Here is a 13,074-nt window from a genome sequence, read left to right as displayed (position 1 = left end):
AACACCACCTCTTTAAGGAATACCTAGGATAGGATAAAGTAATCCTTCTACCCCCCCCCCCCCCCCCCCTTAAAAGAGTTAGATGCACTATTGTAAAGTGGTTGTTCCACTGGATATCATAAGGTGAATGCACCAACTTGTAAGTCGCTCTGGATAAGAGCGTCTGTTAAATGACTTAAATGTAAAATGTAAATAAGAAGAAACAATCTGAATGACTTGTAATCAGACAAAGAAATGACACAACATAAATTGATTCACTCTCCTCATCTCTGCACTGTGATAGCTGATGTGTGAGCTGTCGCGTGCATAATGGCTACCATGGCATCACCCAGGTGGTTACGACATATTGCTCATGGATGTAGTGTTTCCCCCGTACAATGTTAATGAAGTGCTTCGAGCATCAAGGAAATTTGTATATAAATCCAACCAACCAATAACATAAAACAAAATTGTAAGACTAAAAAATCTGGTAGTTAAAGACCAGATACTACATATGTAAACCACCCAAAGTGCATTTGTTTGCTGATTCTGTACTTAATGAGCAGAATGCAGTGCTTATTCCAAAACACATGCTCAACCTTGAGCAGAATCCCATCTCTAACATACTAGAAACAGTATTTATCAATCACCATTCAACAAAAGGTTTGTAGAAAAACACGTATCACCTTTGACCTGGAAATTAAGTGAGAGAGAAACTTTAAGAAAAATACATTCCAGGAGTGGAATTTTCCTAGATGAAAAATAACCATGAATCGTCAATCAGATGCAAAGATGTATCTTCTACTACAGCCTCTTCTTGATATGTAAACTACTCATAGCTTACTCAGAGCTTTCCACCCAATGAGAAGAACTCTATACATAAACACATTTTTAACCAAACCTATTCTAGTATATAAAAAAACAATCACAGGCTAAGTCGTCAAAAGCATGTCAAAATATGTGCTTAAAAGGAGTGTGCACGTGCGGCTATTCTGTGTTGAGCGATTAACAAAGAAATAAGTACTCCTATATGCTTAATTGCCACTTATATTCCACTAATGGACTGGATGGTTCTTGAACTTCATTTGCATGGAAGAATGTGCCTTAAATGAACAATATACACTACATGACCAAAAGTATGTGGACACCTGCTCGCCGAACATCTCATTCCATATCAGCGGCATTAATATGGAGTTTGTCCCCCTTTTGTTGATATAATTGCCTCCACTCTTCTGGAAAGGCTTTCCACTAGATGTTGCCAGATAAGACCAGTGGGCTGCCGGCCAGATAGTAACAGTCAGCCTGCCATATAGTACTAGTCGTTCAGCCACATTGGACCAGTCGCCTAGGTCCCGCAGGCCAGACAGGTAGGTCTGGCCGGCCACACATAGCCTACTGATGCAGACCTTTGGAACATATACAGTGGGGAGAACAAGTATTTGATACACTGCCGATTTTGCAGGTTTTCCTACTTACAAAGCATGTAGAGGTCTGTCATTTTTATCATAGGTACACTTCAACTGTGAGAGACGGAATCTAAAACAAAAATCCAGAAAATCACATTGTATGATTTTTTAAGTAATTAATTTGCATTTTATTGCATGACATAAGTATTTGATCACCTACCAACCAGTAAGAATTCCAGCTCTCACAGACATGTTAGTTTTTCTTTAAGAAGCCCTCCTGTTCTCCACTCATTACCTGTATTAACTGCACCTGTTTGAACTTGTTACCTGTATAAAAGACACCTGGCCACACACTCAATCAAACAGACTCCAACCTCTCCACAATGGCCAAGACCATTGTGTAAGGACATCAAGGATAAAATTGTAGACCTGCACAAGGCTGGGATGGGCTACAGGACAATAGGCAAGCAGCTTGGTGAGAAGGCAACAACTGTTGGCGCAATTATTAGAAAATGGCGGTCAATCACCATCGGTCTGGGGCTCCATGCAAGATCTCACCTCGTGGGGCATCAATGATCATGAGGAAGGTGAGGGATCAGCCCAGAACTACACGGCAGGACCTGGTCAATGACCTGAAGAGAGCTGGGACCACAGTCTCAAAGAAAACTATTAGTAACACACTACGCCGTCATGGATTAAAATCCTGCAGCGCACGCAAGGTCCCCCTGCTCAAGCCAGCGCATGTCCAGGCCCGTCTGAAGTTTGCCAATGAACATCTGGATGATCCAGAGGAAGAATGGGAGAAGGTCATGTGGTCTGATGAGACAAAACTAGAGCTTTTTGGTCTAAACTCCACTTGCCGTGTTTGGAGGAAGAAGAAGGATGAGTACAACCCCAAGAATACCATCCCAACCGTGAAGCATGGAGGTGGAAACGTCATTCTTTGGGGATGCTTTTCTGCAAAGGGGACAGGACGACTGCACCGTATTGAGGGGAGGATGGATGGGGCCATGTATCGCGAGATCTTGGCCAACAACCTCCTTCCCTCAGTAAGAGCATTGAAGATGGGTCGTGGCTGGGTCTTCCAGCATGACAACGACCCGAAACACACAGCCAGGGCAACTAAGGAGTGGCTCCGTAAGAAGCATCTCAAGGTCCTGGAGTGGCCTAGCCAGTCTCCAGACCTGAACCCAATAGAAAATCTTTGGAGGGAGCTGAAAGTCCGTATTGCCCAGCGACAGCCCCGAAACCTGAAGGATCTGGAGAAGGTCTGTATGGAGGAGTGGGCCAAAATCCCTGCTGCAGTGTGTGCAAACCTGGTCAAGAACTACAGGAAACGTATGATCTCTGTAATTGCGAACAAAGGTTTCTGTACCAAATATTAAGTTCTGCTTTTCTGATGTATCAAATACGTATGTCATGCAATAAAATGCAAATGAATTACTTAAAAATCATACAATGTGATTTTCTGGATTTTTGTTTTAGATTCCGTCTCACAGTTGAAGTGTACCTATGATAAAAATTATAGACCTCAACATGCTTTGTAAGTAGGAAAACCTGCAAAATCGGCAGTGTATCAAATACTTGTTCTCCCCACTGTACATTTTAAAAAGTCTAATAAATCCATGTAATATAGCCTACAACTTCACAATAAATCCATTATTTATTTTAGGCAGGTCTAAAGAAACACGATATGAAAACAATGTATTTCAGAAGAACAGAATAGCATACTCTGAGTTATGTTAGGTCCTGATCTGGCTATGCCATATGGCTGTGAGGTACATTAGTTCATTTAGCAGACAAGATTTGGTTAGAATTCTGTGGCATGATTGTATATTATTTTATAGTATGCATAATCTAATTGAACATAGCTGAATAAAATAGAAAGGATATTTTCTCCAAATGATTTAAGGGACTGTGCACATGCTATTCTGTGTTGAGCAGTTAACAAAGAAATAAGTACTCCTATATGCTTAATTTAAGTTATTAATGTAACTTTAGTTGTTCTACAAATGTTGGGCTATATGTTTTGATTTTTAATACATTGTAATGCTTCATGATGCGACGCTAATGATGATTTGAAAAAAGTCGCTTGGAGGCCATGAGCTCTGATTTGGTTTTTTTGCGCAGGCTGTACACACTTCATCAGTATCTCATTCACAATTTGACAAGCACTTGATAATGCCTCAAATTTCCCTTTTATGTGGCCATAACGCACCCCAAAATAATCCATGCCCTTTGCAGCCCGTGGCCATTGTTCCCTTCTCTCTTAGTGCTGCGTGCTCTGAAGCACCTCTCACTCACATGGCTCTCCTTCACATGATCAAGTTCTCTCACAGGCTACAAGTGAAGACAGACACTTCGGGGATGCAACTGTGCGTATCCTTATCCAATTCCGATGTGCATAATGAAGATGTTGGAAGAACTGTCCACACTTTTCGTCAGCCAACAAGATGAGTATGCCTAACGAACAGCAAAAGTACGAGCCTATGTCAATCTACTATCCCCCATAGTACAAAGTTGACCTATTCTATTCTGTGCAAGAAATAAATAGTTCTAACACAGTCTGGGACAGTTGTAGGATGCGATAGATCCCAAATATATGTGGACTAGCATCAAAAAAATACTTTCTACGCAATGAGGCTGATGCAACCCATCAGACCGTTTAGCTTAAAAGGTGATTAACTATTAGGCTATTTCTTCACATTATAAGTGCAGAAATGTGCACACTGCAGTACGCTTAAAACGCGAATGTTCCATTAGCAGGAAAACACCATTATCAAAAGTGACCGCAAATGTGATTATGCATGTAATGCTTTTATTATAAAGGTGCATTTTTATGGTGAAAATGATCTTCCCCAAACTTGAAACTCACACGCTGCTTATGTATGCCAGTTAAGCTCTATACACCTTGGAAGGCAGATTAATTTTAAGAAAAGTTATTTGGACACTATAGTTGTGATACAAACCTTATCAAAACATATAGGGCTATGGGCTACATGAGGTGTGTGACTATGATTCTAAAAGTCGAGAAAAAAAAGGCATCGTTTCTTGCCTTACGCTGGGCATCATTCACAAGTGATAATATATCATTCACAAGTCATAGGCTAATATTGTCACCCATCACACTATTCTTGATTTAATCTTGTCTTTAAATATACTAAATAGTATATGTGTGAAATTTGTTTTGATTTAGAATGGACCATTATCATGCACCTGTTTTGAAACAGGGCCAGGGGGGAAAAATACATGTCATCTATGCTCTTAAATAGCGAATGGAGGACGCTTTTCCCGTGGTTTATTTTCATGCCAGCCAGGTAGGCTAAACTCCTGTTGTAAAGATAAGCAATGTGCTTAATATTAGGAAAGTTGAGAAATAAATCAAGTAGGCCTAGCCTATAGAAAGCTGATGGGAACCTCTTCTTTTTAATAGAGGCCATCACTCTGTTTTCTCACGCAATTACATAGCCGATAGAAATGTTGAGCAACATGATCTCATGGGCTCTCATGAAGTGTTTGATTTTAGATTACAATTGCATTGATGTCAGCGTGATTAGAGGGACAATAAGGTACTGAGTACCAGGCAGGCAGTAAGCAAGTTTGGTAGGCTACTAATGACTATCAGCAGCATCAGAGCTTGGAGAAGTGTAATTACCGTGACTAATCGGTCATGTGGAATTTGACTACCTTCATGACTCGTGAGCGCAGGTGTGACGATAATACGGTCACCGCAACAGCCCTAGTGGACACCTGCTCCTCGAACATCTCATTCCAAAATCATGGGTATTAATATGGAGTTGGTCCCCACTTTGCTGCTATAACAGCCCCCACTCTTCCGGGAAGGCTTTCCGCTAGATGTTGGAACATTGCTGTGGGTACTTGTTTCCATTCAGCAACAAGAGCATTAGTGAGGTCGGGCATTGATGTTAGTCATAGCTGGCAGTCAGCGTTCCCATCATACACCTTTGGGTGGAGGTCAGGGCTCTGTGCAGGCCAGTCACGTTCTTCCACACCAATCTCGACAAACCAATTCTGTATGGACCTTGCTTTGTGCACAGGGTCATTGTTATGCTGAAACAGGAAAGGGCCTACCCCAAACTGTAGCCACAAAGTTAGAATCACAGAATCATGTAGAATGTCATTGTATGCTGTAGTATTAAGATTTCCCTTCACTGGAACTAAGGGGCCTAGCGCGAACCATGTAAAACAGCCCCAGATTATCATTTCTCCTCCACCAAACGTTACAGTTGACTTTACTATGAATTGGGGCAGGTAGCGTTCTCCTGGCATCCGCCAAACCCAGATTTGTCTGTGTTACGTATGCCTCTTGGTGGAGGGAACACAACAACACCATGCTACAACTCAACTCCCAGTGGAGTGAAAGAGGTATGTGTTCGTAGGTGCGGGGAAGGACAACAGAGGCTGAGAAAAGTTACCGTTTACAGGAAATGTAATGGCTTGTGTGCGACTGCTCTGCCATGGACACTCATTTCATTAAGCTCCCGACAAACAGTTATTGTGCTGACGTTGCTTCCAGTGGAAGTTTGGAACTCGGTAGTAAGTGTTGCAACCGAGGACAGATTATTTTTACGTGCTATGCACTTCAGCACTCGGCGGTCCCATTCTGTGAGCTTGTGTGGACTACTTGGACGTTTCCACTTCACAATAACAACACTTAAAGTTTCACAGTGAAAGTCACTGAGCTCTTCAGTAAGGCCATTCTACTGCCAATATGCTCGATTTTATACACCTGTCAGCATCGGGTGTGGCTGAAATAGCCAAATTCACTAATTTGAAGGGGTGTCCACATACTTTTGTATATGTAGTGTAGCTTCTGCTGGCCAGATTGGTCTGGTCGGCCCAGACCGATCAAGTTTCTTGCACAAACGTTGTCTCCTCTGACCTATCTGGCCAGCTGGCCGACTGGACCTATGTGGCCGGAAAACTGGTCCTATCTGGCCAGCCAACCAGAACTATCTGGCCTGCTAACTAGATCCATCTGTCTGGCAGACTGGTCCTATCTGACCAGAACGATCTGGCCGGCCGACTTGTCCTATCTGGCAGGCCGACTGGTACTAAAATCAGCAAAAAAAGAAACGTCCCTTTTTCAGGACCCTGGAATGGTCATTAAGACACCAACAGCTTACAGAAGGTAGGCAATTAAGGTCACAGATGTCTTGCGATGTTGCTTCAATATATCCACGTAATTTTCCTTCCTCATGAAACCATCTATTTTGTGAAGTGCACCAACCCCTCCTGCAGCGGAGCACCCCCACAACATGATGCTGCCACCCCCGTGCTTCACGGTTGGGATGTTGTTCTTCTCCCCCTTTTTCCTCCAAACATAACGATGGTCATTATGGCCGAACAGTTCTATTTTTGTTTCATCAGACCAGTGGACATTTCTACAAAAAGTACGACCTTTGTCCCCATGTGCAGTTGCAAACCGTAGTCTGGCTTTCTTATGACGGTTTTGAAGCAGTGGCTTCTTCCTTGCTGAGCGATATAGGACTCGTTTTACTGTGGATATAGATAGTTTTGTACCTGTTTCCTCCAGCATCTTCACAAGGTCCTTTGCTGTTGTTCTGGGATTGATTTGCACTTTTTGCACCAAAGTACGTTCATCTCTCAGAAACAACGTGTCTCCTTCTGAGCGGTATAACGGCTGCGTGATCCCATGGTATTTATAATAGCGGGCTATTGTTTGTACAGATGAACATGGTACCTTCAGGCGTTTGGAAATTGCTCCCAAGAATGAACCAGACTTGTGGAGGTCTACAATTATTTTTCTGAGGTCTTGGCTGATTTCTTTTGATTTTCCCATGATGTCAAGCAAAGAGGCCTTGAAATACATCCACAGGTACACCTCCAATTGACTCAAATGAAGTCCATTAGCCTATCAGAAGCTTCCAAAGCCATGACATATTTTTCTGGAATTTTCTAAGCTGTTTAAAGGCACAGTCAACTTAGTGTATGTAAACTTCTGACCCACTGGAATTGTGATACAGTGAAATAATCTGTCTGTAAACAATTGTTGGAAAAATGACTTGTGTCATGCACAAAGTAGATGTCCTAACCAACTTGCCAAAACTATAGTTTGTTAACAAGAAATTTGTGGAGTGGTTAAAAAACGAGTTTTAATGACTCCAACCTAAGTGTATGTAAACTTCCGACTTCAACTGTATATACCGTTATGTTTTGAGTTACTACCTACTCTTTTTTTTGTTGCATATATTATCAATTGGTCAGTTGGTTAGAGAGAGCCTCAAATATCACATTCATTTATTCACTGTATATGTGAATAGCGCAAAGTTGGTTTCTGTCACGTTCAAACAAAAACCCACTAATGAATTGTTGACAATAGAGCCTCAGACAATGCAGGCATGAAGTTTGTGAAGAGCAACTGCAGAAATGTACAGTCAACTGAAGTAAAATCTTCATGGCCTTTAATCAGATGGTTTTGGTGAAATTCAGTCGTCATGGAAGCTGAAATTGGTCACTATTGATTCCCATAATGCAACACACTTTGGAAGGCGGTGACCGATATTGACCAAGTGAGACATATCTAGACAGAAACTATTTATGGCAGTAACTTTACAAGCACCAATTATGTTAAATTTAGCCTGAGAATATTTTCTAGTTATGGTAAGGCAGGTATAATTATTTAGCAGATTATAAGAAAAGACCAGTCTTTACGTGGTTAAATGAAAAGGAATATAGCCTATACTGTTGACAGAACTCACTATACATCCTTAGATCTGTGTGGACGAAGTAATGGGGTGATTAAATATTTTTTGTAATAGACAATGGAACTCAAAAGGTGTGATGTTGATTAACAAACAAATCAGAATGTGCAAATAGTCATCAGAATGTGCAAATAGTCAGAAATGATTCGCAAGGAAGATGGATCCTTTTGAATATGAAAGTGGATGAAAAACAGATTAGGCTCATTAATCTATATGGTCGAAATCAGGATTATCCATACTTCTTGGAAAAGATGTACACCAATTTATTGAATTTATAGGCAACAAACGATAAAATCGTTATGGTGGGAGACCTTAATGGACCGTAAAGGAAATCACCCTACAAACTATCATCAACGTGCCCTGAAGAGATCAAAAATATTAAAGACACAGAAATAGCAATATTTGGAGATTTCCACATGGACGGGGATATTGGAAAGTGGACAAAATCGTTTGAAAGTGAATTTTTTCAGTACAATATAGTGTGAGCGGACCAAGTCGTTTGAGGTTGCTTTGAAAGCGGAAAGGTGGATTAAATGAGTCAGGAGCAGGTTCTTAATTGAACAAAGTTCTCTATTGAGGTATTTCTTTCTCAAACCCTCCAACACAATCAAGGATGATCTCACAATGAAAACACAAATCTTCTTCTTTGCAAGAACAAGGAACACAAGACGAGTATCTTCAAACTATAACATAAATCACGGGTGTGTCACCGCCTTAAATATCTGTTCGTGGAGAGCTCCCTTCAGGTGGTGGTCCGGATCCGTGGTGGCCATTCCCAAGAGGTAGTTTGTCCTCTTCTTCTCCCTTCCGAAAGGTACGTCCTCTCCTTTGTAGAAGCAAACACTCTTCTCTTCCTCCAGTCCCCCTCACTGCCGGTTCCCTCCTCTCTTGTAGGGGAAAGAGAATAGATCATTAGTACCGTCAGCTGTGCTTAATTTCCACTGATCACCTTGACTCACATGCCGGGCTGTGCTACTATTCGTGGAACCAGCCTGCCCTAGACGCACGCGCCATCAAAGTGGCGTCGGGACAGCTCGTCCGCATTCCCGTTCCTCAATCCAGCCCCGTGGATGACATGGAAAGAGAACGGTTGTAATGCAAGAAACCATCTGGCTATTCTGTTGTTATTGTTTCTCTTACCGGCCATCCACGCGAGGGGAGCGTGGTCAGTAACGAGGGCAAACCTACGCCCGAGTACGTAGTACCAGAGATAATCAAGGGCCCACTTAATGGCTAGGGCCTCTTTCTCTACGGTAGCATATCTCTGTTCCCGATCACTGAGCTTCCTACTTATGAAGAGAATAGGCCTCTCTGCTTCACCTTCACCCTGAGCTAGGATGGCCCCGAGCCCCGTATCCCAGGCCTGCACAATGAACTCTTGGGAGAAGTCATTAGCCTGCAGGATGGGATCAGAGCACAGGCTATCTTTTAGAAACTGGAAGGCGTCTTCCGTCTTGTCCTTCCACGCTACACGGTTTGGCAGGTTTTTCTTGATGAGGTTTGTGATGGGGGTGGCAATGGTTGCATATCCAGGGATGAAACAACGATAATATCCCGTTATCCACAAGACGGCTCGGACGTCCCGCTTCGTCTGGGGCCGAGGCCAGTCCCGAATTGCCTGTGGGTGTATTTTTCCATTTCCCACGGTGTATCCCAAGTATTGCGCTTCGGACAGACCCAGGCAGCATTTTTTGGGATTGGCTGTCAGCCCTGTAGCCTCTAGGATCACGAGCACCGCCCGCAGTCGCAGAAGGTGACTGTCCCAGTCCTCGCTGTGGATTACCATATCATCTATGTACGCTGCTGCATACTCTTGATGGGGCCATAGAATGGCATCCATGAGGCGTTGGAAAGTTGCCGCAGCACCATGCAGTCCGAAGGGCATCCTCACATACTGAATAAGCCCCTCCGGTGTGGCGAATGCAGTCTTTGGGCGGTCCTTCCGGAGACACCGGCACTTGCCAATATCCCTTCGTCAAATCCAGGGTGATGATGAACTTGGCCATTCCTAAGCGCTCCAAGAGTTCATCCACGCGGGGCATGGGATACGCGTCGAACATAGAGATGGCGTTTACTCCCCTAAAGTCATTGCAGAGCCTCATATTACCGTAGGGTTTGGGGACGAGGACTATGGGACTGGACCACTCACTCGTAGATGGCTTGATCACCCTCATCCTCAGCATCTCCCTAGTTTGAGACAACATTGTCTACTAGCCCAGCCTGAAAAGTACTAGCCTCAGGCTAGCTTAATTTCCATCCCTGCTGACATTTCTAACTGACTTCATAGGTCATTTGATTAGTCATGTACAACAGATGGACTCGTGGAACAATTTCTGTGTTTTGTATGGGGAAAACATTGAACCCACAAGTCCTTTGTAAGCTAGCTTGTCAACTTTAGCTAACTAGCTAACTAGCCAACCAAGGTGCCTAACATGCTTGCCCACCAGGTGATATTTAGCTAGCTCACTGTTCGTGTAGTCAGACTTTTCTAAGTCGTGACATGCTAACCAACTATCATTGCCATGGTGCTAGCTTAGTATTAGCTAACAATTTTTACGACAAGAATTGTGAGTTAACGTTAACTAGCTAGCTAAATATCCCTTCCCTGGTGGGCTAACGCTAGCTAGCATGTCACCACGTGAAAAAGTCGCTGGCTAGCTCACTAAAGACTAACTGTGGTTATCTAGCTAATTTTCATAAGCACATAGCTAACCACAGATCTTTAACCAAACCAAAATTGCTTGTTAGCAGCTAGCAAACAAGGCTTACCTTATCAACTGCTCCAGCGATGCCTCTCACTTACAGAGGTCAGAAAACAATAAAATGCATGTGTGCTTATCTGAACAGTGGTTACAATCCGGTACATAGCACAGAACCATCCTTGCTTCTGATTGAAGGAGAGACCTAAGGTTAGCTAGTTCGCTACAAAGGCAGAGGGTAAGAGAAAACCAGCCACGTCGCGGACACCGACGTCTTGCTCACGGACAAGCTAAACACTTTCTTTGCCCGCTTTGAGGTTAACACAGTGCAACCAACATGGCCCGCTCCCAAGGACTGTGGGCTCTCGTTATCCGTGGCCAAAGTGAGTAAGACATTTAAGCATGTTAACTCTCGCAAGGCTGCTGGCTCAGACGGCATCCCTAGCCGCGTCCTCAGAGCATGCACAGACCAGCTGGATGGAATGTTTATGGACATATTCAATCTCTCCCTATCCCAGTCTGTTGTCCCCACTTCCTTCAAGATGTCCACCATTACCCAAGAATGCAAAGCTAACTGAACTAAATGACTATCGCTCTGTAGCACTCCTGTCATCATGAAGTGCTTTGAGAGGTTAGTTAAGGATCATATCATCTCTATGAGCCTTAACTAGCCTCTAAACTGACACCCTAGACCAGGGGGGGGGGGGGGGGGTACAGCCCGCAGGCCCTTGAGCCAAAAGGTTTGCCTACACCTGCCCTAGACCCACTTCAATTATATTACCGCCCCAATAGATCCACAGACAATGCAATCTGGACAAGAGGAATACCTATGTAAGAATGTTGTTCATTGGCTATAGCTCAGCCTTCAACATCATAGTACCCTCTAAGCTCATTATTAAGCCCGGGTCCCTGGGTCTGAACCCTGACCTGTGCAACTGGGTCCTGGACTTCCTGACCCCTAGGTGGAGAGAAATCACGCTTGCTCAGGCCCCTCCTGTACTCCCTGTTCACCCATGACTGCGTGGCCACGCATGACTCCAACTCAATCATCAAGTTTGCAGATGACACAACAGTAGTAGGCCTGAATACCAACAATGACGAGACGGCCTACAAGGAGGAGGTGAGGGCCCTGGCGGAGTGGTGCCAGAAAAATAACCTCTTCCTCAACGTCAACAAAACTAAGGAGCTGATCGTGGACTTCAGGAAACAGCAGAAGGAGCATGCCCCTATCCACATTGACGGGACCGCAGTGGAGAAGATGAACAGCTTCAAGTTCCTCGGCGTACACATCACTGACAATCTGAAATGGTCTACCCACACAGACAGTGTGGTGAAGAAGGTGCAACAGCGCCTCTTCCACCTCAGGAAGCTGAAGAAATTTGGCTTGGCCCCTTTAGACCCTCACAAATGTTTACAGATGCACAATTGAGAGCATCCTGTCGGGCTGTATCATTGCATGGTCTGGCAACTGCACCGCCCGCAACCGCAAGGCTCTCCAGAAGGTGGTGTGGTCTGCCCAACGCATCACCGGGGGCACACTGCCTGCCCTCCAGGACACCTACAGCCCCCGATGTCACAGTAAGGCCAAAAAGATCATCGGGGACATCAACCTCCGAGCCACGGCCTGTTCACCCCGCTATCATCCAGAAGGCAAGGTCAGTATAGGTGCGTCAAAGCTGGGGCTTAGAGACTGAAAAACAGCTTCTATCTCAAGACCATCAGACTGTTAAAAGGCCATCACTAGCCGGCTACCACCCGGTTACTCGACCCTGCACCTTAGAGGCTGTTGCCCTATATACATAGACATGGAATCACTGGCCACTTTAAAAATGAAACACTAGTCACTTTAATAATGTTTACCTACTGCTTTACTCATCTCATATGTATATACAGTATTCTATTCTACTGTATTTTAGTCAATGCCACTCTGACATTGCTCGTCCTAATATTTATATATTTCTTAATTCCATTCTTTTATTTTTATATTTGTGTGTATTGTTATGAATTGTTAGATAATACTGCACTGTTGGAGTTAGGAACATAAGCATTTCGCTACACCCGCAATAACATCTGCTTAAAATGTGTATGTGACAATCTAGTAATTAAAACATGCTAATGTAGCTAGCTAGGTAGTTTGAAAAGCGCCAAACGAGAATACACACAAGAAATACACAATATCAAGTATTTACACGAGAAACTAAAAAGGCTATAATATCTACGTTAGTTGCTAGGTTACTTGCTACT

This window comes from Salvelinus namaycush, chromosome 11 (assembly GCF_016432855.1).
Source record: "Salvelinus namaycush isolate Seneca chromosome 11, SaNama_1.0, whole genome shotgun sequence".
Lineage (NCBI taxonomy): Eukaryota > Metazoa > Chordata > Actinopteri > Salmoniformes > Salmonidae > Salvelinus > Salvelinus namaycush.
This window is presented reverse-complemented; position numbering follows the sequence as displayed.